The sequence below is a fragment of the Hippocampus zosterae genome, unplaced genomic scaffold (assembly GCF_025434085.1).
Source record: "Hippocampus zosterae strain Florida unplaced genomic scaffold, ASM2543408v3 HiC_scaffold_23, whole genome shotgun sequence".
Taxonomy (NCBI): domain Eukaryota; kingdom Metazoa; phylum Chordata; class Actinopteri; order Syngnathiformes; family Syngnathidae; genus Hippocampus; species Hippocampus zosterae.
In genome coordinates this window covers 1,460,404-1,488,156 of record NW_026262823.1, presented here as the reverse complement: position 1 = coordinate 1,488,156, position 27,753 = coordinate 1,460,404, and positions in this window count along the sequence as shown.

Below are 27,753 nucleotides of genomic sequence, written 5' to 3'. Positions count from 1 at the left end.
TGGACAGGTTGAGAGATAAAAAAATAATAATTCCCATGCAGTCTCAATGGCGGGGTGCGGGCCGGGGAATAGGCCTCTTGGCCGGGGTGAATATGTTGAAACGCGGCGCGCGTAAATAGAAGCGGCTGGAGGTACCGGGGGCGAAGCCCGCCCCGGCCCGGAGGCCGAGTTAAAAAAAATAATAATCCCCGTTCAGTCTCAATGGCGGGGTGCGGGCCGGCCCGGCGGCGAGTGCGGCGGGCAGCAGGCCTCTTGGACAGGTTGAGAGATAAAAAAATAATAATTCCCGTTCAGTCTCAATGGCAGGGTGCGGGCCGGCCCGGCGGCGATTGCGGCGGGCAGCAGGCCTCTTGGACAGGTTGAGAGATAAAAAAATAATAATTCCCATGCAGTCTCAATGGCGGGGTGCGGGCCGGGGAATAGGCCTCTTGGCCGGGGTGAATATGTTGGAACGCGGCGCGCGTAAATAGAAGCGGCTGGAGGTACCGGGGGCGAAGCCCGCCCCGGCCCGGAGGCCGAGTTAAAAAAAATAATAATCCCCGTTCAGTCTCAATGGCGGGGTGCGGGCCGGCCCGGCGGCGATTGCGGCGGGCAGCAGGCCTCTTGGACAGGTTGAGAGATAAAAAAATAATAATTCCCATGCAGTCTCAATGGCGGGGTGCGGGCCGGGGAATAGGCCTCTTGGCCGGGGTGAATATGTTGGAACGCGGCGTGCGTAAATAGAAGCGGCTGGAGGTACCGGGGGCGAAGCCCGCCCCGGCCCGGAGGCCGAGTTAAAAAAAATAATAATCCCCGTTCAGTCTCAATGGCGGGGTGCGGGCCGGCCCGGCGGCGAGTGCGGCGGGCAGCAGGCCTCTTGGACAGGTTGAGAGATAAAAAAATAATAATTCCCGTGCAGTCTCAATGGCGGGGTGCGGGCCGGGGAATAGGCCTCTTGGCCGGGGTGAATATGTTGGAACGCGGCGCGCGTAAATAGAAGCGGCTGGAGGTACCGGGGGCGAAGCCCGCCCCGGCCCGGAGGCCGAGTTAAAAAAAAAAATAATCCCCGTTCAGTCTCAATGGCGGGGTGCGGGCCGGCCCGGCGGCGAGTGCGGCGGGCAGCAGGCCTCTTGGACAGGTTGAGAGATAAAAAAATAATAATTCCCGTGCAGTCTCAATGGCGGGGTGCGGGCCGGGGAATAGGCCTCTTGGCCGGGGTGAATAGTGTTGGAACACGGCCCGCGGAAATAGTAGCGGCTGGAGGTACCGGGGGCGATGCCCGCCCCGGCCCGGCGGCCAAGTTAAAAAAAAAAATAATCCCCGTTCAGTCTCAATGGTAGGGTGCGGGCCGGCCCGGCGGCGATTGCGGCGGGCAGCAGGCCTCTTGGACAGGTTGAGAGATAAAAAAATAATAATTCCCATGCAGTCTCAATGGCGGGGTGCGGGCCGGGGAATAGGCCTCTTGGCCGGGGTGAATAGTGTTGGAACACGGCCCGCGGAAATAGTAGCGGCTGGAGGTACCGGGGGCGATGCCCGCCCCGGCCCGGCGGCCAAGTTAAAAAAATAAATAATCCCCGTTCAGTCTCAATGGCAGGGTGCGGGCCGGCCCGGCGGCGAGTGCGGCGGGCAGCAGGCCTCTTGGACAGGTTGAGAGATAAAAAAATAATAATTCCCGTTCAGTCTCAATGGCAGGGTGCGGGCCGGCCCGGCGGCGATTGCGGCGGGCAGCAGGCCTCTTGGACAGGTTGAGAGATAAAAAAATAATAATTCCCATGCAGTCTCAATGGCGGGGTGCGGGCCGGGGAATAGGCCTCTTGGCCGGGGTGAATATGTTGGAACGCGGCGCGCGTAAATAGAAGCGGCTGGAGGTACCGGGGGCGAAGCCCGCCCCAGCCCGGAGGCCGAGTTAAAAAAAATAATAATCCCCGTTCAGTCTCAATGGCGGGGTGCGGGCCGGCCGGCGGCGAGTGCGGCGGGCAGCAGGCCTCTTGGACAGGTTGAGAGATAAAAAAATAATAATTCCCGTGCAGTCTCAATGGCGGGGTGCGGGCCGGGGAATAGGCCTCTTGGCCGGGGTGAATATGTTGGAACGCGGCGTGCGTAAATAGAAGCGGCTGGAGGTACCGGGGGCGAAGCTCGCCCCGGCCCGGAGGCCGAGTTAAAAAAAAAAATAATCCCCGTTCAGTCTCAATGGCGGGGTGCGGGCCGGCCCGGCGGCGAGTGCGGCGGGCAGCAGGCCTCTTGGACAGGTTGAGAGATAAAAAAATAATAATTCCCGTGCAGTCTCAATGGCGGGGTGCGGGCCGGGGAATAGGCCTCTTGGCCGGGGTGAATAGTGTTGGAACACGGCCCGCGGAAATAGTAGCGGCTGGAGGTACCGGGGGCGATGCCCGCCCCGGCCCGGCGGCCAAGTTAAAAAAAAAAATAATCCCCGTTCAGTCTCAATGGTAGGGTGCGGGCCGGCCCGGCGGCGATTGCGGCGGGCAGCAGGCCTCTTGGACAGGTTGAGAGATAAAAAAATAATAATTCCCATGCAGTCTCAATGGCGGGGTGCGGGCCGGGGAATAGGCCTCTTGGCCGGGGTGAATAGTGTTGGAACACGGCCCGCGGAAATAGTAGCGGCTGGAGGTACCGGGGGCGATGCCCGCCCCGGCCCGGCGGCCAAGTTAAAAAAATAAATAATCCCCGTTCAGTCTCAATGGCAGGGTGCGGGCCGGCCCGGCGGCGAGTGCGGCGGGCAGCAGGCCTCTTGGACAGGTTGAGAGATAAAAAAATAATAATTCCCGTTCAGTCTCAATGGCAGGGTGCGGGCCGGCCCGGCGGCGATTGCGGCGGGCAGCAGGCCTCTTGGACAGGTTGAGAGATAAAAAAATAATAATTCCCATGCAGTCTCAATGGCGGGGTGCGGGCCGGGGAATAGGCCTCTTGGCCGGGGTGAATATGTTGGAACGCGGCGCGCGTAAATAGAAGCGGCTGGAGGTACCGGGGGCGAAGCCCGCCCCAGCCCGGAGGCCGAGTTAAAAAAAATAATAATCCCCGTTCAGTCTCAATGGCGGGGTGCGGGCCGGCCGGCGGCGAGTGCGGCGGGCAGCAGGCCTCTTGGACAGGTTGAGAGATAAAAAAATAATAATTCCCGTCCAGTCTCAATGGCGGGGTGCGGGCCGGGGAATAGGCCTCTTGGCCGGGGTGAATATGTTGGAACGCGGCGTGCGTAAATAGAAGCGGCTGGAGGTACCGGGGGCGAAGCTCGCCCCGGCCCGGAGGCCGAGTTAAAAAAAAAAATAATCCCCGTTCAGTCTCAATGGCGGGGTGCGGGCCGGCCCGGCGGCGAGTGCGGCGGGCAGCAGGCCTCTTGGACAGGTTGAGAGATAAAAAAATAATAATTCCCGTGCAGTCTCAATGGCGGGGTGCGGGCCGGGGAATAGGCCTCTTGGCCGGGGTGAATAGTGTTGGAACACGGCCCGCGGAAATAGTAGCGGCTGGAGGTACCGGGGGCGATGCCCGCCCCGGCCCGGCGGCCAATTTAAAAAAATAAATAATCCCCGTTCAGTCTCAATGGCAGGGTGCGGGCCGGCCCGGCGGCGATTGCGGCGGGCAGCAGGCCTCTTGGACAGGTTGAGAGATAAAAAAATAATAATTCCCATGCAGTCTCAATGGCGGGGTGCGGGCCGGGGAATAGGCCTCTTGGCCGGGGTGAATAGTGTTGGAACACGGCCCGCGGAAATAGTAGCGGCTGGAGGTACCGGGGGCGATGCCCGCCCCGGCCCGGCGGCCAAGTTAAAAAAATAAATAATCCCCGTTCAGTCTCAATGGCAGGGTGCGGGCCGGCCCGGCGGCGAGTGCGGCGGGCAGCAGGCCTCTTGGACAGGTTGAGAGATAAAAAAATAATAATTCCCATGCAGTCTCAATGGCGGGGTGCGGGCCGGGGAATAGGCCTCTTGGCCGGGGTGAATATGTTGGAACGCGGCGCGCGTAAATAGAAGCGGCTGGAGGTACCGGGGGCGAAGCCCGCCCCGGCCCGGAGGCCGAGTTAAAAAAAATAATAATCCCCGTTCAGTCTCAATGGCGGGGTGCGGGCCGGCCCGGCGGCGAGTGCGGCGGGCAGCAGGCCTCTTGGACAGGTTGAGAGATAAAAAAATAATAATTCCCGTGCAGTCTCAATGGCGGGGTGCGGGCCGGGGAATAGGCCTCTTGGCCGGGGTGAATATGTTGGAACGCGGCGCGCGTAAATAGAAGCGGCTGGAGGTACCGGGGGCGAAGCCCGCCCCGGCCCGGAGGCCGAGTTAAAAAAAAAAATAATCCCCGTTCAGTCTCAATGGCTGGGTGCGGGCCGGCCCGGCGGCGAGTGCGGCGGGCAGCAGGCCTCTTGGACAGGTTGAGAGATAAAAAAATAATAATTCCCGTGCAGTCTCAATGGCGGGGTGCGGGCCGGGGAATAGGCCTCTTGGCCGGGGTGAATAGTGTTGGAACACGGCCCGCGGAAATAGTAGCGGCTGGAGGTACCGGGGGCGATGCCCGCCCCGGCCCGGCGGCCAAGTTAAAAAAATAAATAATCCCCGTTCAGTCTCAATGGCAGGGTGCGGGCCGGCCCGGCGGCGATTGCGGCGGGCAGCAGGCCTCTTGGACAGGTTGAGAGATAAAAAAATAATAATTCCCATGCAGTCTCAATGGCGGGGTGCGGGCCGGGGAATAGGCCTCTTGGCCGGGGTGAATAGTGTTGGAACACGGCCCGCGGAAATAGTAGCGGCTGGAGGTACCGGGGGCGATGCCCGCCCCGGCCCGGCGGCCAAGTTAAAAAAATAAATAATCCCCGTTCAGTCTCAATGGCAGGGTGCGGGCCGGCCCGGCGGCGAGTGCGGCGGGCAGCAGGCCTCTTGGACAGGTTGAGAGATAAAAAAATAATAATTCCCATGCAGTCTCAATGGCGGGGTGCGGGCCGGGGAATAGGCCTCTTGGCCGGGGTGAATATGTTGGAACGCGGCGCGCGTAAATAGAAGCGGCTGGAGGTACCGGGGGCGAAGCCCGCCCCGGCCCGGAGGCCGAGTTAAAAAAAATAATAATCCCCGTTCAGTCTCAATGGCGGGGTGCGGGCCGGCCCGGCGGCGAGTGCGGCGGGCAGCAGGCCTCTTGGACAGGTTGAGAGATAAAAAAATAATAATTCCCGTGGAGTCTCAATGGCGGGGTGCGGGCCGGGGAATAGGCCTCTTGGCCGGGGTGAATAGTGTTGGAACACGGCCCGCGGAAATAGTAGCGGCTGGAGGTACCGGGGGCGATGCCCGCCCCGGCCCGGCGGCCAAGTTAAAAAAATAAATAATCCCCGTTCAGTCTCAATGGCAGGGTGCGGGCCGGCCCGGCGGCGATTGCGGCGGGCAGCAGGCCTCTTGGACAGGTTGAGAGATAAAAAAAGAATAATTCCCATGCAGTCTCAATGGCGGGGTGCGGGCCGGGGAATAGGCCTCTTGGCCGGGGTGAATAGTGTTGGAACACGGCCCGCGGAAATAGTAGCGGCTGGAGGTACCGGGGGCGATGCCCGCCCCGGCCCGGCGGCCAAGTTAAAAAAATAAATAATCCCCGTTCAGTCTCAATGGCAGGGTGCGGGCCGGCCCGGCGGCGAGTGCGGCGGGCAGCAGGCCTCTTGGACAGGTTGAGAGATAAAAAAATAATAATTCCCGTTCAGTCTCAATGGCAGGGTGCGGGCCGGCCCGGCGGCGATTGCGGCGGGCAGCAGGCCTCTTGGACAGGTTGAGAGATAAAAAAATAATAATTCCCATGCAGTCTCAATGGCGGGGTGCGGGCCGGGGAATAGGCCTCTTGGCCGGGGTGAATATGTTGAAACGCGGCGCGCGTAAATAGAAGCGGCTGGAGGTACCGGGGGCGAAGCCCGCCCCGGCCCGGAGGCCGAGTTAAAAAAAATAATAATCCCCGTTCAGTCTCAATGGCGGGGTGCGGGCCGGCCCGGCGGCGAGTGCGGCGGGCAGCAGGCCTCTTGGACAGGTTGAGAGATAAAAAAATAATAATTCCCGTTCAGTCTCAATGGCAGGGTGCGGGCCGGCCCGGCGGCGATTGCGGCGGGCAGCAGGCCTCTTGGACAGGTTGAGAGATAAAAAAATAATAATTCCCATGCAGTCTCAATGGCGGGGTGCGGGCCGGGGAATAGGCCTCTTGGCCGGGGTGAATATGTTGGAACGCGGCGCGCGTAAATAGAAGCGGCTGGAGGTACCGGGGGCGAAGCCCGCCCCGGCCCGGAGGCCGAGTTAAAAAAAATAATAATCCCCGTTCAGTCTCAATGGCGGGGTGCGGGCCGGCCCGGCGGCGATTGCGGCGGGCAGCAGGCCTCTTGGACAGGTTGAGAGATAAAAAAATAATAATTCCCATGCAGTCTCAATGGCGGGTTGCGGGCCGGGGAATAGGCCTCTTGGCCGGGGTGAATATGTAGGAACGCGGCGCGCGTAAATAGAAGCGGCTGGAGGTACCGGGGGCGAGGCCCGCCCCGGCCCGCAGGCCGAGTTAAAAAAAATAATAATCCCCGTTCAGTCTCAATGGCGGGGTGCGGGCCGGCCCGGCGGCGAGTGCGGCGGGCAGCAGGCCTCTTGGACAGGTTGAGAGATAAAAAAATAATAATTCCCGTGCAGTCTCAATGGCGGGGTGCGGGCCGGGGAATAGGCCTCTTGGCCGGGGTGAATATGTTGGAACGCGGCGCGCGTAAATAGAAGCGGCTGGAGGTACCGGGGGCGATGCCCGCCCCGGCCCGGCGGCCAAGTTAAAAAAATAAATAATCCCCGTTCAGTCTCAATGGCAGGGTGCGGGCCGGCCCGGCGGCGATTGCGGCGGGCAGCAGGCCTCTTGGACAGGTTGAGAGATAAAAAAAGAATAATTCCCATGCAGTCTCAATGGCGGGGTGCGGGCCGGGGAATAGGCCTCTTGGCCGGGGTGAATAGTGTTGGAACACGGCCCGCGGAAATAGTAGCGGCTGGAGGTACCGGGGGCGATGCCCGCCCCGGCCCGGCGGCCAAGTTAAAAAAATAAATAATCCCCGTTCAGTCTCAATGGCAGGGTGCGGGCCGGCCCGGCGGCGAGTGCGGCGGGCAGCAGGCCTCTTGGACAGGTTGAGAGATAAAAAAATAATAATTCCCGTTCAGTCTCAATGGCAGGGTGCGGGCCGGCCCGGCGGCGATTGCGGCGGGCAGCAGGCCTCTTGGACAGGTTGAGAGATAAAAAAATAATAATTCCCATGCAGTCTCAATGGCGGGGTGCGGGCCGGGGAATAGGCCTCTTGGCCGGGGTGAATATGTTGAAACGCGGCGCGCGTAAATAGAAGCGGCTGGAGGTACCGGGGGCGAAGCCCGCCCCGGCCCGGAGGCCGAGTTAAAAAAAATAATAATCCCCGTTCAGTCTCAATGGCGGGGTGCGGGCCGGCCCGGCGGCGAGTGCGGCGGGCAGCAGGCCTCTTGGACAGGTTGAGAGATAAAAAAATAATAATTCCCGTTCAGTCTCAATGGCAGGGTGCGGGCCGGCCCGGCGGCGATTGCGGCGGGCAGCAGGCCTCTTGGACAGGTTGAGAGATAAAAAAATAATAATTCCCATGCAGTCTCAATGGCGGGGTGCGGGCCGGGGAATAGGCCTCTTGGCCGGGGTGAATATGTTGGAACGCGGCGCGCGTAAATAGAAGCGGCTGGAGGTACCGGGGGCGAAGCCCGCCCCGGCCCGGAGGCCGAGTTAAAAAAAATAATAATCCCCGTTCAGTCTCAATGGCGGGGTGCGGGCCGGCCCGGCGGCGATTGCGGCGGGCAGCAGGCCTCTTGGACAGGTTGAGAGATAAAAAAATAATAATTCCCATGCAGTCTCAATGGCGGGTTGCGGGCCGGGGAATAGGCCTCTTGGCCGGGGTGAATATGTAGGAACGCGGCGCGCGTAAATAGAAGCGGCTGGAGGTACCGGGGGCGAGGCCCGCCCCGGCCCGCAGGCCGAGTTAAAAAAAATAATAATCCCCGTTCAGTCTCAATGGCGGGGTGCGGGCCGGCCCGGCGGCGAGTGCGGCGGGCAGCAGGCCTCTTGGACAGGTTGAGAGATAAAAAAATAATAATTCCCGTGCAGTCTCAATGGCGGGGTGCGGGCCGGGGAATAGGCCTCTTGGCCGGGGTGAATATGTTGGAACGCGGCGCGCGTCAATAGAAGCGGCTGGAGGTACCGGGGGCGAAGCCCGCCCCGGCCCGGAGGCCGAGTTAAAAAAAATAATAATCCCCGTTCAGTCTCAATGGCGGGGTGCGGGCCGGCCCGGCGGCGAGTGCGGCGGGCAGCAGGCCTCTTGGACAGGTTGAGAGATAAAAAAATAATAATTCCCGTGCAGTCTCAATGGCGGGGTGCGGGCCGGGGAATAGGCCTCTTGGCCGGGGTGAATAGTGTTGGAACACGGCCCGCGGAAATAGTAGCGGCTGGAGGTACCGGGGGCGATGACCGCCCCGGCCCGGCGGCCAAGTTAAAAAAAAAAAAAATCCCCGTTCAGTCTCAATGGTAGGGTGCGGGCCGGCCCGGCGGCGATTGCGGCGGGCAGCAGGCCTCTTGGACAGGTTGAGAGATAAAAAAATAATAATTCCCATGCAGTCTCAATGGCGGGGTGCGGGCCGGGGAATAGGCCTCTTGGCCGGGGTGAATAGTGTTGGAACACGGCCCGCGGAAATAGTAGCGGCTGGAGGTACCGGGGGCGATGCCCGCCCCGGCCCGGCGGCCAAGTTAAAAAAATAAATAATCCCCGTTCAGTCTCAATGGCAGGGTGCGGGCCGGCCCGGCGGCGAGTGCGGCGGGCAGCAGGCCTCTTGGACAGGTTGAGAGATAAAAAAATAATAATTCCCGTTCAGTCTCAATGGCAGGGTGCGGGCCGGCCCGGCGGCGATTGCGGCGGGCAGCAGGCCTCTTGGACAGGTTGAGAGATAAAAAAATAATAATTCCCATGCAGTCTCAATGGCGGGGTGCGGGCCGGGGAATAGGCCTCTTGGCCGGGGTGAATATGTTGGAACGCGGCGCGCGTAAATAGAAGCGGCTGGAGGTACCGGGGGCGAAGCCCGCCCCGGCCCGGAGGCCGAGTTAAAAAAAATAATAATCCCCGTTCAGTCTCAATGGCGGGGTGCGGGCCGGCCCGGCGGCGAGTGCGGCGGGCAGCAGGCCTCTTGGACAGGTTGAGAGATAAAAAAATAATAATTCCCGTGCAGTCTCAATGGCGGGGTGCGGGCCGGGGAATAGGCCTCTTGGCCGGGGTGAATATGTTGGAACGCGGCGCGCGTAAATAGAAGCGGCTGGAGGTACCGGGGGCGAAACCCGCCCCGGCCCGGAGGGCGAGTTAAAAAAAAAAATAATCCCCGTTCAGTCTCAATGGCGGGGTGCGGGCCGGCCCGGCGGCGAGTGCGGCGGGCAGCAGGCCTCTTGGACAGGTTGAGAGATAAAAAAATAATAATTCCCGTGCAGTCTCAATGGCGGGGTGCGGGCCGGGGAATAGGCCTCTTGGCCGGGGTGAATAGTGTTGGAACACGGCCCGCGGAAATAGTAGCGGCTGGAGGTACCGGGGGCGATGCCCGCCCCGGCCCGGCGGCCAAGTTAAAAAAATAAATAATCCCCGTTCAGTCTCAATGGCAGGGTGCGGGCCGGCCCGGCGGCGATTGCGGCGGGCAGCAGGCCTCTTGGACAGGTTGAGAGATAAAAAAATAATAATTCCCATGCAGTCTCAATGGCGGGGTGCGGGCCGGGGAATAGGCCTCTTGGCCGGGGTGAATAGTGTTGGAACACGGCCCGCGGAAATAGTAGCGGCTGGAGGTACCGGGGGCGATGCCCGCCCCGGCCCGGCGGCCAAGTTAAAAAAATAAATAATCCCCGTTCAGTCTCAATGGCAGGGTGCGGGCCGGCCCGGCGGCGAGTGCGGCGGGCAGCAGGCCTCTTGGACAGGTTGAGAGATAAAAAAATAATAATTCCCGTTCAGTCTCAATGGCAGGGTGCGGGCCGGCCCGGCGGCGATTGCGGCGGGCAGCAGGCCTCTTGGACAGGTTGAGAGATAAAAAAATAATAATTCCCATGCAGTCTCAATGGCGGGGTGCGGGCCGGGGAATAGGCCTCTTGGCCGGGGTGAATATGTTGGAACGCGGCGCGCGTAAATAGAAGCGGCTGGAGGTACCGGGGGCGAAGCCCGCCCCGGCCCGGAGGCCGAGTTAAAAAAAATAATAATCCCCGTTCAGTCTCAATGGCGGGGTGCGGGCCGGCCCGGCGGCGAGTGCGGCGGGCAGCAGGCCTCTTGGACAGGTTGAGAGATAAAAAAATAATAATTCCCGTGCAGTCTCAATGGCGGGGTGCGGGCCGGGGAATAGGCCTCTTGGCCGGGGTGAATAGTGTTGGAACACGGCCCGCGGAAATAGTAGCGGCTGGAGGTACCGGGGGCGATGCCCGCCCCGGCCCGGCGGCCAAGTTAAAAAAATAAATAATCCCCGTTCAGTCTCAATGGCAGGGTGCGGGCCGGCCCGGCGGCGATTGCGGCGTGCAGCAGGCCTCTTGGACAGGTTGAGAGATAAAAAAAGAATAATTCCCATGCAGTCTCAATGGCGGGGTGCGGGCCGGGGAATAGGCCTCTTGGCCGGGGTGAATAGTGTTGGAACACGGCCCGCGGAAATAGTAGCGGCTGGAGGTACCGGGGGCGATGCCCGCCCCGGCCCGGCGGCCAAGTTAAAAAAATAAATAATCCCCGTTCAGTCTCAATGGCAGGGTGCGGGCCGGCCCGGCGGCGAGTGCGGCGGGCAGCAGGCCTCTTGGACAGGTTGAGAGATAAAAAAATAATAATTCCCGTTCAGTCTCAATGGCAGGGTGCGGGCCGGCCCGGCGGCGATTGCGGCGGGCAGCAGGCCTCTTGGACAGGTTGAGAGATAAAAAAATAATAATTCCCATGCAGTCTCAATGGCGGGGTGCGGGCCGGGGAATAGGCCTCTTGGCCGGGGTGAATATGTTGAAACGCGGCGCGCGTAAATAGAAGCGGCTGGAGGTACCGGGGGCGAAGCCCGCCCCGGCCCGGAGGCCGAGTTAAAAAAAATAATAATCCCCGTTCAGTCTAAATGGCGGGGTGCGGGCCGGCCCGGCGGCGAGTGCGGCGGGCAGCAGGCCTCTTGGACAGGTTGAGAGATAAAAAAATAATAATTCCCATGCAGTCTCAATGGCGGGGTGCGGGCCGGGGAATAGGCCTCTTGGCCGGGGTGAATATGTTGGAACGCGGCGCGCGTAAATAGAAGCGGCTGGAGGTACCGGGGGCGAAGCCCGCCCCGGCCCGGAGGCCGAGTTAAAAAAAATAATAATCCCCGTTCAGTCTCAATGGCGGGGTGCGGGCCGGCCCGGCGGCGATTGCGGCGGGCAGCAGGCCTCTTGGACAGGTTGAGAGATAAAAAAATAATAATTCCCATGCAGTCTCAATGGCGGGGTGCGGGCCGGGGAATAGGCCTCTTGGCCGGGGTGAATATGTTGGAACGCGGCGCGCGTAAATAGAAGCGGCTGGAGGTACCGGGGGCGAAGCCCGCCCCGGCCCGGAGGCCGAGTTAAAAAAAATAATAATCCCCGTTCAGTCTCAATGGCGGGGTGCGGGCCGGCCCGGCGGCGAGTGCGGCGGGCAGCAGGCCTCTTGGACAGGTTGAGAGATAAAAAAATAATAATTCCCGTGCAGTCTCAATGGCGGGGTGCGGGCCGGGGAATAGGCCTCTTAGCCGGGGTGAATATGTTGGAACGCGGCGCGCGTAAATAGAAGCGGCTGGAGGTACCGGGGGCGAAGCCCGCCCCGGCCCGGAGGCCGAGTTAAAAAAAAAAATAATCCCCGTTCAGTCTCAATGGCGGGGTGCGGGCCGGCCCGGCGGCGAGTGCGGCGGGCAGCAGGCCTCTTGGACAGGTTGAGAGATAAAAAAATAATAATTCCCGTGCAGTCTCAATGGCGGGGTGCGGGCCGGGGAATAGGCCTCTTGGCCGGGGTGAATAGTGTTTGAACACGGCCCGCGGAAATAGTAGCGGCTGGAGGTACCGGGGGCGATGCCCGCCCCGGCCCGGCGGCCAAGTTAAAAAAAAAAATAATCCCCGTTCAGTCTCAATGGTAGGGTGCGGGCCGGCCCGGCGGCGATTGCGGCGGGCAGCAGGCCTCTTGGACAGGTTGAGAGATAAAAAAATAATAATTCCCATGCAGTCTCAATGGCGGGGTGCGGGCCGGGGAATAGGCCTCTTGGCCGGGGTGAATAGTGTTGGAACACGGCCCGCGGAAATAGTAGCGGCTGGAGGTACCGGGGGCGATGCCCGCCCCGGCCCGGCGGCCAAGTTAAAAAAATAAATAATCCCCGTTCAGTCTCAATGGCAGGGTGCGGGCCGGCCCGGCGGCGAGTGCGGCGGGCAGCAGGCCTCTTGGACAGGTTGAGAGATAAAAAAATAATAATTCCCGTTCAGTCTCAATGGCAGGGTGCGGGCCGGCCCGGCGGCGATTGCGGCGGGCAGCAGGCCTCTTGGACAGGTTGAGAGATAAAAAAATAATAATTCCCATGCAGTCTCAATGGCGGGGTGCGGGCCGGGGAATAGGCCTCTTGGCCGGGGTGAATATGTTGGAACGCGGCGCGCGTAAATAGAAGCGGCTGGAGGTACCGGGGGCGAAGCCCGCCCCGGCCCGGAGGCCGAGTTAAAAAAAATAATAATCCCCGTTCAGTCTCAATGGCGGGGTGCGGGCCGGCCCGGCGGCGAGTGCGGCGGGCAGCAGGCCTCTTGGACAGGTTGAGAGATAAAAAAATAATAATTCCCGTGCAGTCTCAATGGCGGGGTGCGGGCCGGGGAATAGGCCTCCTGGCCGGGGTGAATATGTTGGAACGCGGCGCGCGTAAATAGAAGCGGCTGGAGGTACCGGGGGCGAAGCCCGCCCCGGCCCGGAGGCCGAGTTAAAAAAAAAATTAATCCCCGTTCAGTCTCAATGGTGGGGTGCGGGCCGGCCCGGCGGCGAGTGCGGCGGGCAGCAGGCCTCTTGGACAGGTTGAGAGATAAAAAAATAATAATTCCCGTGCAGTCTCAATGGCGGGGTGCGGGCCGGGGAATAGGCCTCTTGGCCGGGGTGAATAGTGTTGGAACACGGCCCGCGGAAATAGTAGCGGCTGGAGGTACCGGGGGCGATGCCCGCCCCGGCCCGGCGGCCAAGTTAAAAAAATAAATAATCCCCGTTCAGTCTCAATGGCAGGGTGCGGGCCGGCCCGGCGGCGATTGCGGCGGGCAGCAGGCCTCTTGGACAGGTTGAGAGATAAAAAAATAATAATTCCCATGCAGTCTCAATGGCGGGGTGCGGGCCGGGGAATAGGCCTCTTGGCCGGGGTGAATAGTGTTGGAACACGGCCCGCGGAAATAGTAGCGGCTGGAGGTACCGGGGGCGATGCCCGCCCCGGCCCGGCGGCCAAGTTAAAAAAATAAATAATCCCCGTTCAGTCTCAATGGCAGGGTGCGGGCCGGCCCGGCGGCGAGTGCGGCGGGCAGCAGGCCTCTTGGACAGGTTGAGAGATAAAAAAAATAATAATTCCCATGCAGTCTCAATGGCGGGGTGCGGGCCGGGGAATAGGCCTCTTGGCCGGGGTGAATATGTTGGAACGCGGCGCGTGTAAATAGAAGCGGCTGGAGGTACCGGGGGCAAAGCCCGCCCCGGCCCGGAGGCCGAGTTAAAAAAAATAATAATCCCCGTTCAGTCTCAATGGCGGGGTGCGGGCCGGCCCGGCGGCGAGTGCGGCGGGCAGCAGGCCTCTTGGACAGGTTGAGAGATAAAAAAATAATAATTCCCATGCAGTCTCAATGGCGGGGTGCGGGCCGGGGAATAGGCCTCTTGGCCGGGGTGAATAGTGTTGGAACACGGCCCGCGGAAATAGTAGCGGCTGGAGGTACCGGGGGCGATGCCCGCCCCGGCCCGGCGGCCAAGTTAAAAAAATAAATAATCCCCGTTCAGTCTCAATGGCAGGGTGCGGGCCGGCCCGGCGGCGATTGCGGCGGGCAGCAGGCCTCTTGGACAGGTTGAGAGATAAAAAAATAATAATTCCCATGCAGTCTCAATGGCGGGGTGCGGGCCGGGGAATAGGCCTCTTGGCCGGGGTGAATATGTTGGAACGCGGCGCGCGTAAATAGAAGCGGCTGGAGGTACCGGGGGCGAAGCCCGCCCCGGCCCGGAGGCCGAGTTAAAAAAAATAATAATCCCCGTTCAGTCTCAATGGCGGGGTGCGGGCCGGCCCGGCGGCGAGTGCGGCGGGCAGCAGGCCTCTTGGACAGGTTGAGAGATAAAAAAATAATAATTCCCGTTCAGTCTCAATGGCAGGGTGCGGGCCGGCCCGGCGGCGATTGCGGCGGGCAGCAGGCCTCTTGGACAGGTTGAGAGATAAAAAAATAATAATTCCCGTGCAGTCTCAATGGCGGGGTGCGGGCCGGGGAATAGGCCTCTTGGCCGGGGTGAATATGTTGGAACGCGGCGCGCGTAAATAGAAGCGGCTGGAGGTACCGGGGGCGAAGCCCGCCCCGGCCCGGAGGCCGAGTTAAAAAAAAAAAAAATCCCCGTTCAGTCTCAATGGCGGGGTGCGGGCCGGCCCGGCGGCGAGTGCGGCGGGCAGCAGGCCTCTTGGACAGGTTGAGAGATAAAAAAATAATAATTCCCGTGCAGTCTCAATGGCGGGGTGCGGGCCGGGGAATAGGCCTCTTGGCCGGGGTGAATAGTGTTTGAACACGGCCCGCGGAAATAGTAGCGGCTGGAGGTACCGGGGGCGATGCCCGCCCCGGCCCGGCGGCCAAGTTAAAAAAAAAAATAATCCCCGTTCAGTCTCAATGGTAGGGTGCGGGCCGGCCCGGCGGCGATTGCGGCGGGCAGCAGGCCTCTTGGACAGGTTGAGAGATAAAAAAATAATAATTCCCATGCAGTCTCAATGGCGGGGTGCGGGCCGGGGAATAGGCCTCTTGGCCGGGGTGAATAGTGTTGGAACACGGCCCGCGGAAATAGTAGCGGCTGGAGGTACCGGGGGCGATGCCCGCCCCGGCCCGGCGGCCAAGTTAAAAAAATAAATAATCCCCGTTCAGTCTCAATGGCAGGGTGCGGGCCGGCCCGGCGGCGAGTGCGGCGGGCAGCAGGCCTCTTGGACAGGTTGAGAGATAAAAAAATAATAATTCCCGTTCAGTCTCAATGGCAGGGTGCGGGCCGGCCCGGCGGCGATTGCGGCGGGCAGCAGGCCTCTTGGACAGGTTGAGAGATAAAAAAATAATAATTCCCATGCAGTCTCAATGGCGGGGTGCGGGCCGGGGAATAGGCCTCTTGGCCGGGGTGAATATGTTGGAACGCGGCGCGCGTAAATAGAAGCGGCTGGAGGTACCGGGGGCGAAGCCCGCCCCGGCCCGGAGGCCGAGTTAAAAAAAATAATAATCCCCGTTCAGTCTCAATGGCGGGGTGCGGGCCGGCCCGGCGGCGAGTGCGGCGGGCAGCAGGCCTCTTGGACAGGTTGAGAGATAAAAAAATAATAATTCCCGTGCAGTCTCAATGGCGGGGTGCGGGCCGGGGAATAGGCCTCCTGGCCGGGGTGAATATGTTGGAACGCGGCGCGCGTAAATAGAAGCGGCTGGAGGTACCGGGGGCGAAGCCCGCCCCGGCCCGGAGGCCGAGTTAAAAAAAAAATTAATCCCCGTTCAGTCTCAATGGTGGGGTGCGGGCCGGCCCGGCGGCGAGTGCGGCGGGCAGCAGGCCTCTTGGACAGGTTGAGAGATAAAAAAATAATAATTCCCGTGCAGTCTCAATGGCGGGGTGCGGGCCGGGGAATAGGCCTCTTGGCCGGGGTGAATAGTGTTGGAACACGGCCCGCGGAAATAGTAGCGGCTGGAGGTACCGGGGGCGATGCCCGCCCCGGCCCGGCGGCCAAGTTAAAAAAATAAATAATCCCCGTTCAGTCTCAATGGCAGGGTGCGGGCCGGCCCGGCGGCGATTGCGGCGGGCAGCAGGCCTCTTGGACAGGTTGAGAGATAAAAAAATAATAATTCCCATGCAGTCTCAATGGCGGGGTGCGGGCCGGGGAATAGGCCTCTTGGCCGGGGTGAATATGTTGGAACGCGGCGCGTGTAAATAGAAGCGGCTGGAGGTACCGGGGGCAAAGCCCGCCCCGGCCCGGAGGCCGAGTTAAAAAAAATAATAATCCCCGTTCAGTCTCAATGGCGGGGTGCGGGCCGGCCCGGCGGCGAGTGCGGCGGGCAGCAGGCCTCTTGGACAGGTTGAGAGATAAAAAAATAATAATTCCCATGCAGTCTCAATGGCGGGGTGCGGGCCGGGGAATAGGCCTCTTGGCCGGGGTGAATAGTGTTGGAACACGGCCCGCGGAAATAGTAGCGGCTGGAGGTACCGGGGGCGATGCCCGCCCCGGCCCGGCGGCCAAGTTAAAAAAATAAATAATCCCCGTTCAGTCTCAATGGCAGGGTGCGGGCCGGCCCGGCGGCGATTGCGGCGGGCAGCAGGCCTCTTGGACAGGTTGAGAGATAAAAAAATAATAATTCCCATGCAGTCTCAATGGCGGGGTGCGGGCCGGGGAATAGGCCTCTTGGCCGGGGTGAATATGTTGGAACGCGGCGCGCGTAAATAGAAGCGGCTGGAGGTACCGGGGGCGAAGCCCGCCCCGGCCCGGAGGCCGAGTTAAAAAAAATAATAATCCCCGTTCAGTCTCAATGGCGGGGTGCGGGCCGGCCCGGCGGCGAGTGCGGCGGGCAGCAGGCCTCTTGGACAGGTTGAGAGATAAAAAAATAATAATTCCCGTTCAGTCTCAATGGCAGGGTGCGGGCCGGCCCGGCGGCGATTGCGGCGGGCAGCAGGCCTCTTGGACAGGTTGAGAGATAAAAAAATAATAATTCCCGTGCAGTCTCAATGGCGGGGTGCGGGCCGGGGAATAGGCCTCTTGGCCGGGGTGAATATGTTGGAACGCGGCGCGCGTAAATAGAAGCGGCTGGAGGTACCGGGGGCGAAGCCCGCCCCGGCCCGGAGGCCGAGTTAAAAAAAATAATAATCCCCGTTCAGTCTCAATGGCGGGGTGCGGGCCGGCCCGGCGGCGAGTGCGGCGGGCAGCAGGCCTCTTGGACAGGTTGAGAGATAAAAAAATAATAATTCCCGTGCAGTCTCAATGGCGGGGTGCGGGCCGGGGAATAGGCCCCTTGGCCGGGGTGAATAGTGTTGGAACACGGCCCGCGGAAATAGTAGCGGCTGGAGGTACCGGGGGCGATGCCCGCCCCGGCCCGGCGGCCAAGTTAAAAAAATAAATAATCCCCGTTCAGTCTCAATGGCAGGGTGCGGGCCGGCCCGGCGGCGATTGCGGCGGGCAGCAGGCCTCTTGGACAGGTTGAGAGATAAAAAAATAATACTGTAATTCCCATGCAGTCTCAATGGCGGGGTGCGGGCCGGGGAATAGGCCTCTTGGCCGGGGTGAATAGTGTTGGAACACGGCCCGCGGAAATAGTAGCGGCTGGAGGTACCGGGGGCGATGCCCGCCCCGGCCCGGCGGCCAAGTTAAAAAAATAAATAATCCCCGTTCAGTCTCAATGGCAGGGTGCGGGCCGGCCCGGCGGCGAGTGCGGCGGGCAGCAGGCCTCTTGGACAGGTTGAGAGATAAAAAAATAATAATTCCCGTTCAGTCTCAATGGCAGGGTGCGGGCCGGCCCGGCGGCGATTGCGGCGGGCAGCAGGCCTCTTGGACAGGTTGAGAGATAAAAAAATAATAATTCCCATGCAGTCTCAATGGCGGGGTGCGGGCCGGGGAATAGGCCTCTTGGCCGGGGTGAATATGTTGGAACGCGGCGCGCGTAAATAGAAGCGGCTGGAGGTACCGGGGGCGAAGCCCGCCCCGGCCCGGAGGCCGAGTTAAAAATAATAATAATCCCCGTTCAGTCTCAATGGCGGGGTGCGGGCCGGCCCGGCGGCGAGTGCGGCGGGCAGCAGGCCTCTTGGACAGGTTGAGAGATAAAAAAATAATAATTCCCGTGCAGTCTCAATGGCGGGGTGCGGGCCGGGGAATAGGCCTCTTGGCCGGGGTGAATAGTGTTGGAACACGGCCCGCGGAAATAGTAGCGGCTGGAGGTACCGGGGGCGATGCCCGCCCCGGCCCGGCGGCCAAGTTAAAAAAATAAATAATCCCCGTTCAGTCTCAATGGCAGGGTGCGGGCCGGCCCGGCGGCGATTGCGGCGGGCAGCAGGCCTCTTGGACAGGTTGAGAGATAAAAAAATAATAATTCCCATGCAGTCTCAATGGCGGGGTGCGGGCCGGGGAATAGGCCTCTTGGCCGGGGTGAATAGTGTTGGAACACGGCCCGCGGAAATAGTAGCGGCTGGAGGTACCGGGGGCGATGCCCGCCCCGGCCCGGCGGCCAAGTTAAAAAAATAAATAATCCCCGTTCAGTCTCAATGGCAGGGTGCGGGCCGGCCCGGCGGCGAGTGCGGCGGGCAGCAGGCCTCTTGGACAGGTTGAGAGATAAAAAAATAATAATTCCCATGCAGTCTCAATGGCGGGGTGCGGGCCGGGGAATAGGCCTCTTGGCCGGGGTGAATATGTTGGAACGCGGCGCGCGTAAATAGAAGCGGCTGGAGGTACCGGGGGCGAAGCCCGCCCCGGCCCGGAGGCCGAGTTAAAAAAAATAATAATCCCCGTTCAGTCTCAATGGCGGGGTGCGGGCCGGCCCGGCGGCGAGTGCGGCGGGCAGCAGGCCTCTTGGACAGGTTGAGAGATAAAAAAATAATAATTCCCGTGCAGTCTCAATGGCGGGGTGCGGGCCGGGGAATAGGCCTCTTGGCCGGGGTGAATAGTGTTGGAACACGGCCCGCGGAAATAGTAGCGGCTGGAGGTACCGGGGGCAATGCCCGCCCCGGCCCGGCGGCCAAGTTAAAAAAATAAATAATCCCTGTTCAGTCTCAATGGCAGGGTGCGGGCCGGCCCGGCGGCGATTGCGGCGGGCAGCAGGCCTCTTGGACAGGTTGAGAGATAAAAAAATAATAATTCCCATGCAGTCTCAATGGCGGGGTGCGGGCCGGGGAATAGGCCTCTTGGCCGGGGTGAATAGTGTTGGAACACGGCCCGCGGAAATAGTAGCAGCTGGAGGTACCGGGGGCGATGCCGGCCCCGGCCCGGCGGCCAAGTTAAAAAAATAAATAATCCCCGTTCAGTCTCAATGGTGGGGTGCGGGCCGGGCCGGCGGCGAGTGCGGCGGGCAGCAGGCCTCTTGGACAGGTTGAGAGATAAAAAAATAATAATTCCCGTTCAGTCTCAATGGCAGGGTGCGGGCCGGCCCGGCGGCGATTGCGGCGGGCAGCAGGCCTCTTGGACAGGTTGAGAGATAAAAAAATAATAATTCCCATGCAGTCTCAATGGCGGGGTGCGGGCCGGGGAATAGGCCTCTTGGCCGGGGTGAATATGTTGGAACGCGGCGCGCGTAAATAGAAGCGGCTGGAGGTACCGGGGGCGAAGCCCACCCCGGCCCGGAGGCCGAGTTAAAAAAAATAATAATCCCCGTTCAGTCTCAATGGCGGGGTGCGGGCCGGCCCGGCGGCGATTGCGGCGGGCAGCAGGCCTCTTGGACAGGTTGAGAGATAAAAAAATAATAATTCCCATGCAGTCTCAATGGCGGGGTGCGGGCCGGGGAATAGGCCTCTTGGCCGGGGTGAATATGTTGGAACGCGGCGTGCGTAAATAGAAGCGGCTGGAGGTACCGGGGGCGAAGCCCGCCCCGGCCCGGAGGCCGAGTTAAAAAAAATAATAATCCCCGTTCTGTCTCAATGGCGGGGTGCGGGCCGGCCCGGCGGCGAGTGCGGCGGGCAGCAGGCCTCTTGGACAGGTTGAGAGATAAAAAAATAATAATTCCCGTGCAGTCTCAATGGCGGGGTGCGGGCCGGGGAATAGGCCCCTTGGCCGGGGTGAATAGTGTTGGAACACGGCCCGCGGAAATAGTAGCGGCTGGAGGTACCGGGGGCGATGCCCGCCCCGGCCCGGCGGCCAAGTTAAAAAAATAAATAATCCCCGTTCAGTCTCAATGGCAGGGTGCGGGCCGGCCCGGCGGCGATTGCGGCGGGCAGCAGGCCTCTTGGACAGGTTGAGAGATATAAAAATAATAATTCCCGTGCAGTCTCAATGGCGGGGTGCGGGCCGGCCCGGCGGACGAGTTTGGCCGGGGAAGAGGCCTCTTGGCCGGGGTGAATATGTTGGAACGCGGCGCGCGTAAATAGAAGCGGCTGGAGGTACCGGGGGCGAAGCCCGCCCCGGCCCGGAGGCCGAGTTAAAAAAATAAATAATCCCCATTCAGTCTCAATGGCAGGGTGCGGGCCGGCCCGGCGGCGAGGGCGGCGGGCAGCAGGCCTCTTGGACAGGTTGAGAGATAAAAAAATAATAATTCCCGTTCAGTCTCAATGGCAGGGTGCGGGCCGGCCCGGCGGCGATTGCGGCGGTCAGCAGGCCTCTTGGACAGGTTGAGAGATAAAAAAATAATAATTCCCATGCAGTCTCAATGGCGGGGTGCGGGCCGGGGAATAGGCCTCTTGGCCGGGGTGAATATGTTGGAACGCGGCGCGCGTAAATAGAAGCGGCTGGAGGTACCGGGGGCGAAGCCCGCCCCGGCCCGGAGGCCGAGTTAAAAAAAATAATAATCCCCGTTCAGTCTCAATGGCGGGGTGCGGGCCGGCCCGGCGGCGAGTGCGGCGGGCAGCAGGCCTCTTGGACAGGTTGAGAGATAAAAAAATAATAATTCCCGTGCAGTCTCAATGGCGGGGTGCGGGCCGGGGAATAGGCCTCTTGGCCGGGGTGAATAGTGTTGGAACACGGCCCGCGGAAATAGTAGCGGCTGGAGGTACCGGGGGCGATGCCCGCCCCGGCCCGGCGGCCAAGTTAAAAAAATAAATAATCCCCGTTCAGTCTCAATGGCAGGGTGCGGGCCGGCCCGGCGGCGATTGCGGCGGGCAGCAGGCCTCTTGGACAGGTTGAGAGATAAAAAAATAATAATTCCCATGCAGTCTCAATGGCGGGGTGCGGGCCGGGGAATAGGCCTCTTGGCCGGGGTGAATAGTGTTGGAACACGGCCCGCGGAAATAGTAGCGGCTGGAGGTACCGGGGGCGATGCCCGCCCCGGGCCGGCGGCCAAGTTAAAAAAATAAATAATCCCCGTTCAGTCTCAATGGCAGGGTGCGGGCCGGCCCGGCGGCGATTGCGGCGGACCAGCAGGCCTCTTGGACAGGTTGAGAGATATAAAAATAATAATTCCCGTGCAGTCTCAATGGCGGGGTGCGGGCCGGCCCGGCGGACGAGTGTGGCCGGGGAAGAGGCCTCTTGGCCGGGGTGAATATGTTGGAACGCGGCGCGCGTAAATAGAAGCGGCTGGAGGTACCGGGGGCGAAGCCCGCCCCGGCCCGGAGGCCGAGTTAAAAAAAATAATAATCCCCGTTCAGTCTCAATGGCGGGGTGCGGGCCGGCCCGGCGGCGAGTGCGGCGGGCAGCAGGCCTCTTGGACAGGTTGAGAGATAAAAAAATAATAATTCCCGTGCAGTCTCAATGGCGGGGTGCGGGCCGGCCCGGCGGACGAGTGTGGCCGGGGAAGAGGCCTCTTGGCCGGGGTGAATATGTTGGAACGCGGCGCGCGTAAATAGAAGCGGCTGGAGGTACCGGGGGCGAAGCCCGCCCCGGCCCGGAGGCCGAGTTAAAAAAAATAATAATCCCCGTTCAGTCTCAATGGCGGGGTGCGGGCCGGCCCGGCGGCGAGTGCGGCGGGCAGCAGGCCTCTTGGACAGGTTGAGAGATAAAGAAATAATAATTCCCGTGCAGTCTCAATGGCGGGGTGCGGGCCTGCCCGGCGGCGAGTGCGGCGGGCAGCAGGCCTCTTGGACAGGTTGAGAGATAAAAAAATAATAATCCCCGTTCAGTCTCAATGGCGGGGTGCGGGCCGGGGAATAGGCCTCTTGGCCGGGGTGAATAGTGTTGGAACACGGCCCGCGGAAATAGTAGCGGCTGGAGGTACCGGGGGCGATGCCCGCCCCGGCCCGGCGGCCAAGTTAAAAAAATAAATAATCCCGTTCAGTCTCAATGGCAGGGTGCGGGCCGGCCCGGCGGCGATTGCGGCGGGCAGCAGGCCTCTTGGACAGGTTGAGAGATAAAAAAATAATAATTCCCATGCAGTCTCAATGGCGGGGTGCGGGCCGGGGAATAGGCCTCTTGGCCGGGGTGAATATGTTGGAACGCGGCGCGGGTAAATAGAAGCGGCTGGAGGTACCGGGGGCGATGCCCGCCCCGGCCCGGCGGCCAAGTTAAAAAAATAAATAATCCCCTTCAGTCTCAATGGCAGGGTGCGGGCCGGCCCGGCGGCGATTGCGGCGGGCAGCAGGCCTCTTGGACAGGTTGAGAGATAAAAAAATAATAATTCCCATGCAGTCTCAATGGCGGGGTGCGGGCCGGGGAATAGGCCTCTTGGCCGGGGTGAATAGTGTTGGAACACGGCCCGCGGAAATAGTAGCGGCTGGAGGTACCGGGGGCGATGCCCGCCCCGGCCCGGCGGCCAAGTTAAAAAAATAAATAATCCCCGTTCAGTCTCAATGGCAGGGTGCGGGCCGGCCCGGCGGCGATTGCGGCGGGCAGCAGGCCTCTTGGACAGGTTGAGAGATAAAAAAATAATAATTCCCATGCAGTCTCAATGGCGGGGTGCGGGCCGGGGAATAGGCCTCTTGGCCGGGGTGAATAGTGTTGGAACACGGCCCGCGGAAATAGTAGCGGCTGGAGGTACCGGGGGCGATGCCCGCCCCGGGCCGGTGGCCAAGTTAAAAAAATAAATAATCCCCGTTCAGTCTCAATGGCAGGGTGCGGGCCGGCCCGGCGGCGATTGCGGCGGGCAGCAGGCCTCTTGGACAGGTTGAGAGATAAAAAAATAATAATTCCCGTGCAGTCTCAATGGCGGGGTGCGGGCCGGCCCGGCGGACGAGTGTGGCCGGGGAAGAGGCCTCTTGGCCGGGGTGAATATGTTGGAACGCGGCGCGCGTAAATAGAAGCGGCTGGAGGTACCGGGGGCGAAGCCCGCCCCGGCCCGGAGGCCGAGTTAAAAAAATAAATAATCCCCGTCCAGTCTCAATGGCAGGGTGCGGGCCGGCCCGGCGGCGATTGCGGCGGGCAGCAGGCCTCTTGGACAGGTTGAGAGATAAAAAAATAATAATTCCCGTTCAGTCTCAATGGCGGGGTGCGGGCCGGCCCGGCGGCGATTGCGGCGGGCAGCAGGCCTCTTGGACAGGTTGAGAGATAAAAAAATAATAATTCCCATGCAGTCTCAATGGCGGGGTGCGGGCCGGGGAATAGGCCTCTTGGCCGGGGTGAATATGTTGGAACGCGGCGCGCGTAAATAGAAGCGGCTGGAGGTACCGGGGGCGAAGCCCGCCCCGGCCCGGAGGCCGAGTTAAAAAAAATAATAATCCCCGTTCAGTCTCAATGGCGGGGTGCGGGCCGGCCCGGCGGCGAGTGCGGCGGGCAGCAGGCCTCTTGGACAGGTTGAGAGATAAAAAAATAATAATTCCCGTGCAGTCTCAATGGCGGGGTGCGGGCCGGGGAATAGGCCTCTTGGCCGGGGTGAATATGTTAGAACGCGGCGCGCGTAAATAGAAGCGGCTGGAGGTACCGGGGGCGAAGCCCGCCCCGGCCCGGAGGCCGAGTTAAAAAAAAAAAAAATCCCCGTTCAGTCTCAATGGCGGGGTGCGGGCCGGCCCGGCGGCGAGTGCGGCGGGCAGCAGGCCTCTTGGACAGGTTGAGAGATAAAAAAATAATAATTCCCGTGCAGTCTCAATGGCGGGGTGCGGGCCGGGGAATAGGCCTCTTGGCCGGGGTGAATAGTGTTGGAACACGGCCCGCGGAAATAGTAGCGGCTGGAGGTACCGGGGGCGATGCCCGCCCCGGCCCGGCGGCCAAGTTAAAAAAATAAATAATCCCCGTTCAGTCTCAATGGCAGGGTGCGGGCCGGCCCGGCGGCGATTGCGGCGGGCAGCAGGCCTCTTGGACAGGTTGAGAGATAAAAAAATAATAATTCCCATGCAGTCTCAATGGCGGGGTGCGGGCCGGGGAATAGGCCTCTTGGCCGGGGTGAATAGTGTTGGAACACGGCCCGCGGAAATAGTAGCGGCTGGAGGTACCGGGGGCGATGCCCGCCCCGGCCCGGCGGCCAAGTTAAAAAAATAAATAATCCCCGTTCAGTCTCAATGGCAGGGTGCGGGCCGGCCCGGCGGCGAGTGCGGCGGGCAGCAGGCCTCTTGGACAGGTTGAGAGATAAAAAAATAATAATTCCCATGCAGTCTCAATGGCGGGGTGCGGGCCGGGGAATAGGCCTCTTGGCCGGGGTGAATATGTTGGAACGCGGCGCGCGTAAATAGAAGCGGCTGGAGGTACCGGGGGCGAAGCCCGCCCCGGCCCGGAGGCCGAGTTAAAAAAAATAATAATCCCCGTTCAGTCTCAATGGCGGGGTGCGGGCCGGCCCGGCGGCGAGTGCGGCGGGCAGCAGGCCTCTTGGACAGGTTGAGAGATAAAAAAATAATAATTCCCGTGCAGTCTCAATGGCGGGGTGCGGGCCGGGGAATAGGCCTCTTGGCCGGGGTGAATAGTGTTGGAACACGGCCCGCGGAAATAGTAGCGGCTGGAGGTACCGGGGGCGATGCCCGCCCCGGCCCGGCGGCCAAGTTAAAAAAATAAATAATCCCTGTTCAGTCTCAATGGCAGGGTGCGGGCCGGCCCGGCGGCGATTGCGGCGGGCAGCAGGCCTCTTGGACAGGTTGAGAGATAAAAAAATAATAATTCCCATGCAGTCTCAATGGCGGGGTGCGGGCCGGGGAATAGGCCTCTTGGCCGGGGTGAATAGTGTTGGAACACGGCCCGCGGAAATAGTAGCGGCTGGAGGTACCGGGGGCGATGCCCGCCCCGGCCCGGCGGCCAAGTTAAAAAAATAAATAATCCCCGTTCAGTCTCAATGGCAGGGTGCGGGCCGGCCCGGCGGCGAGTGCGGCGGGCAGCAGGCCTCTTGGACAGGTTGAGAGATAAAAAAATAATAATTCCCGTTCAGTCTCAATGGCAGGGTGCGGGCCGGCCCGGCGGCGATTGCGGCGGGCAGCAGGCCTCTTGGACAGGTTGAGAGATAAAAAAATAATAATTCCCATGCAGTCTCAATGGCGGGGTGCGGGCCGGGGAATAGGCCTCTTGGCCGGGGTGAATATGTTGGAACGCGGCGCGCGTAAATAGAAGCGGCTGGAGGTACCGGGGGCGAAGCCCGCCCCGGCCCGGAGGCCGAGTTAAAAAAAATAATAATCCCCGTTCAGTCTCAATGGCGGGGTGCGGGCCGGCCCGGCGGCGAGTGCGGCGGGCAGCAGGCCTCTTGGACAGGTTGAGAGATAAAAAAATAATAATTCCCGTTCAGTCTCAATGGCAGGGTGCGGGCCGGCCCGGCGGCGATTGCGGCGGGCAGCAGGCCTCTTGGACAGGTTGAGAGATAAAAAAATAATAATTCCCATGCAGTCTCAATGGCGGGGTGCGGGCCGGGGAATAGGCCTCTTGGCCGGGGTGAATATGTTGGAACGCAGCGCGCGTAAATAGAAGCGGCTGGAGGTACCGGGGGCGAAGCCCGCCCCGGCCCGGAGGCCGAGTTAAAAAAAATAATAATCCCCGTTCAGTCTCAATGGCGGGGTGCGGGCCGGCCCGGCGGCGATTGCGGCGGGCAGCAGGCCTCTTGGACAGGTTGAGAGATAAAAAAATAATAATTCCCATGCAGTCTCAATGGCGGGGTGCGGGCCGGGGAATAGGCCTCTTGGCCGGGGTGAATATGTTGGAACGCGGCGCGCGTAAATAGAAGCGGCTGGAGGTACCGGGGGCGAAGCCCGCCCCGGCCCGGAGGCCGAGTTAAAAAAAATAATAATCCCCGTTCAGTCTCAATGGCGGGGTGCGGGCCGGCCCGGCGGCGAGTGCGGCGGGCAGCAGGCCTCTTGGACAGGTTGAGAGATAAAAAAATAATAATTCCCGTGCAGTCTCAATGGCGGGGTGCGGGCCGGGGAATAGGCCCCTTGGCCGGGGTGAATAGTGTTGGAACACGGCCCGCGGAAATAGTAGCGGCTGGAGGTACCGGGGGCGATGCCCGCCCCGGCCCGGCGGCCAAGTTAAAAAAATAAATAATCCCCGTTCAGTCTCAATGGCAGGGTGCGGGCCGGCCCGGCGGCGATTGCGGCGGGCAGCAGGCCTCTTGGACAGGTTGAGAGATATAAAAATAATAATTCCCGTGCAGTCTCAATGGCGGGGTGCGGGCCGGCCCGGCGGACGAGTGTGGCCGGGGAAGAGGCCTCTTGGCCGGGGTGAATATGTTGGAACGCGGCGCGCGTAAATAGAAGCGGCTGGAGGTACCGGGGGCGAAGCCCGCCCCGGCCCGGAGGCCGAGTTAAAAAAAATAATAATCCCCGTTCAGTCTCAATGGCGGGGTGCGGGCCGGCCCGGCGGCGAGTGCGGCGGGCAGCAGGCCTCTTGGACAGGTTGAGAGATAAAAAAATAATAATTCCCATGCAGTCTCAATGGCGGGGTGCGGGCCGGGGAATAGGCCTCTTGGCCGGGGTGAATATGTTGGAACGCGGCGCGCGTAAATAGAAGCGGCTGGAGGTACCGGGGGCGAAGCCCGCCCCGGCCCGGAGGCCGAGTTAAAAAAAATAATAATCCCCGTTCAGTCTCAATGGCGGGGTGCGGGCCGGCCCGGCGGCGAGTGCGGCGGGCAGCAGGCCTCTTGGACAGGTTGAGAGATAAAAAAATAATAATTCCCGTGCAGTCTCAATGGCGGGGTGCGGGCCGGGGAATAGGCCTCTTGGCCGGGGTGAATATGTTGGAACGCGGCGCGCGTAAATAGAAGCGGCTGGAGGTACCGGGGGCGAAGCCCGCCCCGGCCCGGAGGCCGAGTTAAAAAAAATAATAATCCCCGTTCAGTCTCAATGGCGGGGTGCGGGCCGGCCCGGCGGCGAGTGCGGCGGGCAGCAGGCCTCTTGGACAGGTTGAGAGATAAAAAAATAATAATTCCCGTGCAGTCTCAATGGCGGGGTGCGGGCCGGGGAATAGGCCTCTTGGCCGGGGTGAATAGTGTTGGAACACGGCCCGCGGAAATAGTAGCGGCTGGAGGTACCGGGGGCGATGCCCGCCCCGGCCCGGCGGCCAAGTTAAAAAAATAAATAATCCCCGTTCAGTCTCAATGGCAGGGTGCGGGCCGGCCCGGCGGCGATTGCGGCGGGCAGCAGGCCTCTTGGACAGGTTGAGAGATAAAAAAATAATAATTCCCGTTCAGTCTCAATGGCAGGGTGCGGGCCGGCCCGGCGGCAATTGCGGCGGGCAGCAGGCCTCTTGGACAGGTTGAGAGATAAAAAAATAATAATTCCCATGCAGTCTCAATGGCGGGGTGCGGGCCGGGGAATAGGCCTCTTGGCCGGGGTGAATATGTTGGAACGCGGCGCGCGTAAATAGAAGCGGCTGGAGGTACCGGGGGCGAAGCCCGCCCCGGCCCGGAGGCCGAGTTAAAAAAAATAATAATCCCCGTTCAGTCTCAATGGCGGGGTGCGGGCCGGCCCGGCGGCGAGTGCGGCAGGCAGCAGGCCTCTTGGACAGGTTGAGAGATAAAAAAATAATAATTCCCGTGCAGTCTCAATGGCGGGGTGCGGGCCGGGGAATAGGCCTCTTGGCCGGGGTGAATATGTTGGAACGCGGCGCGCGTAAATAGAAGCGGCTGGAGGTACCGGGG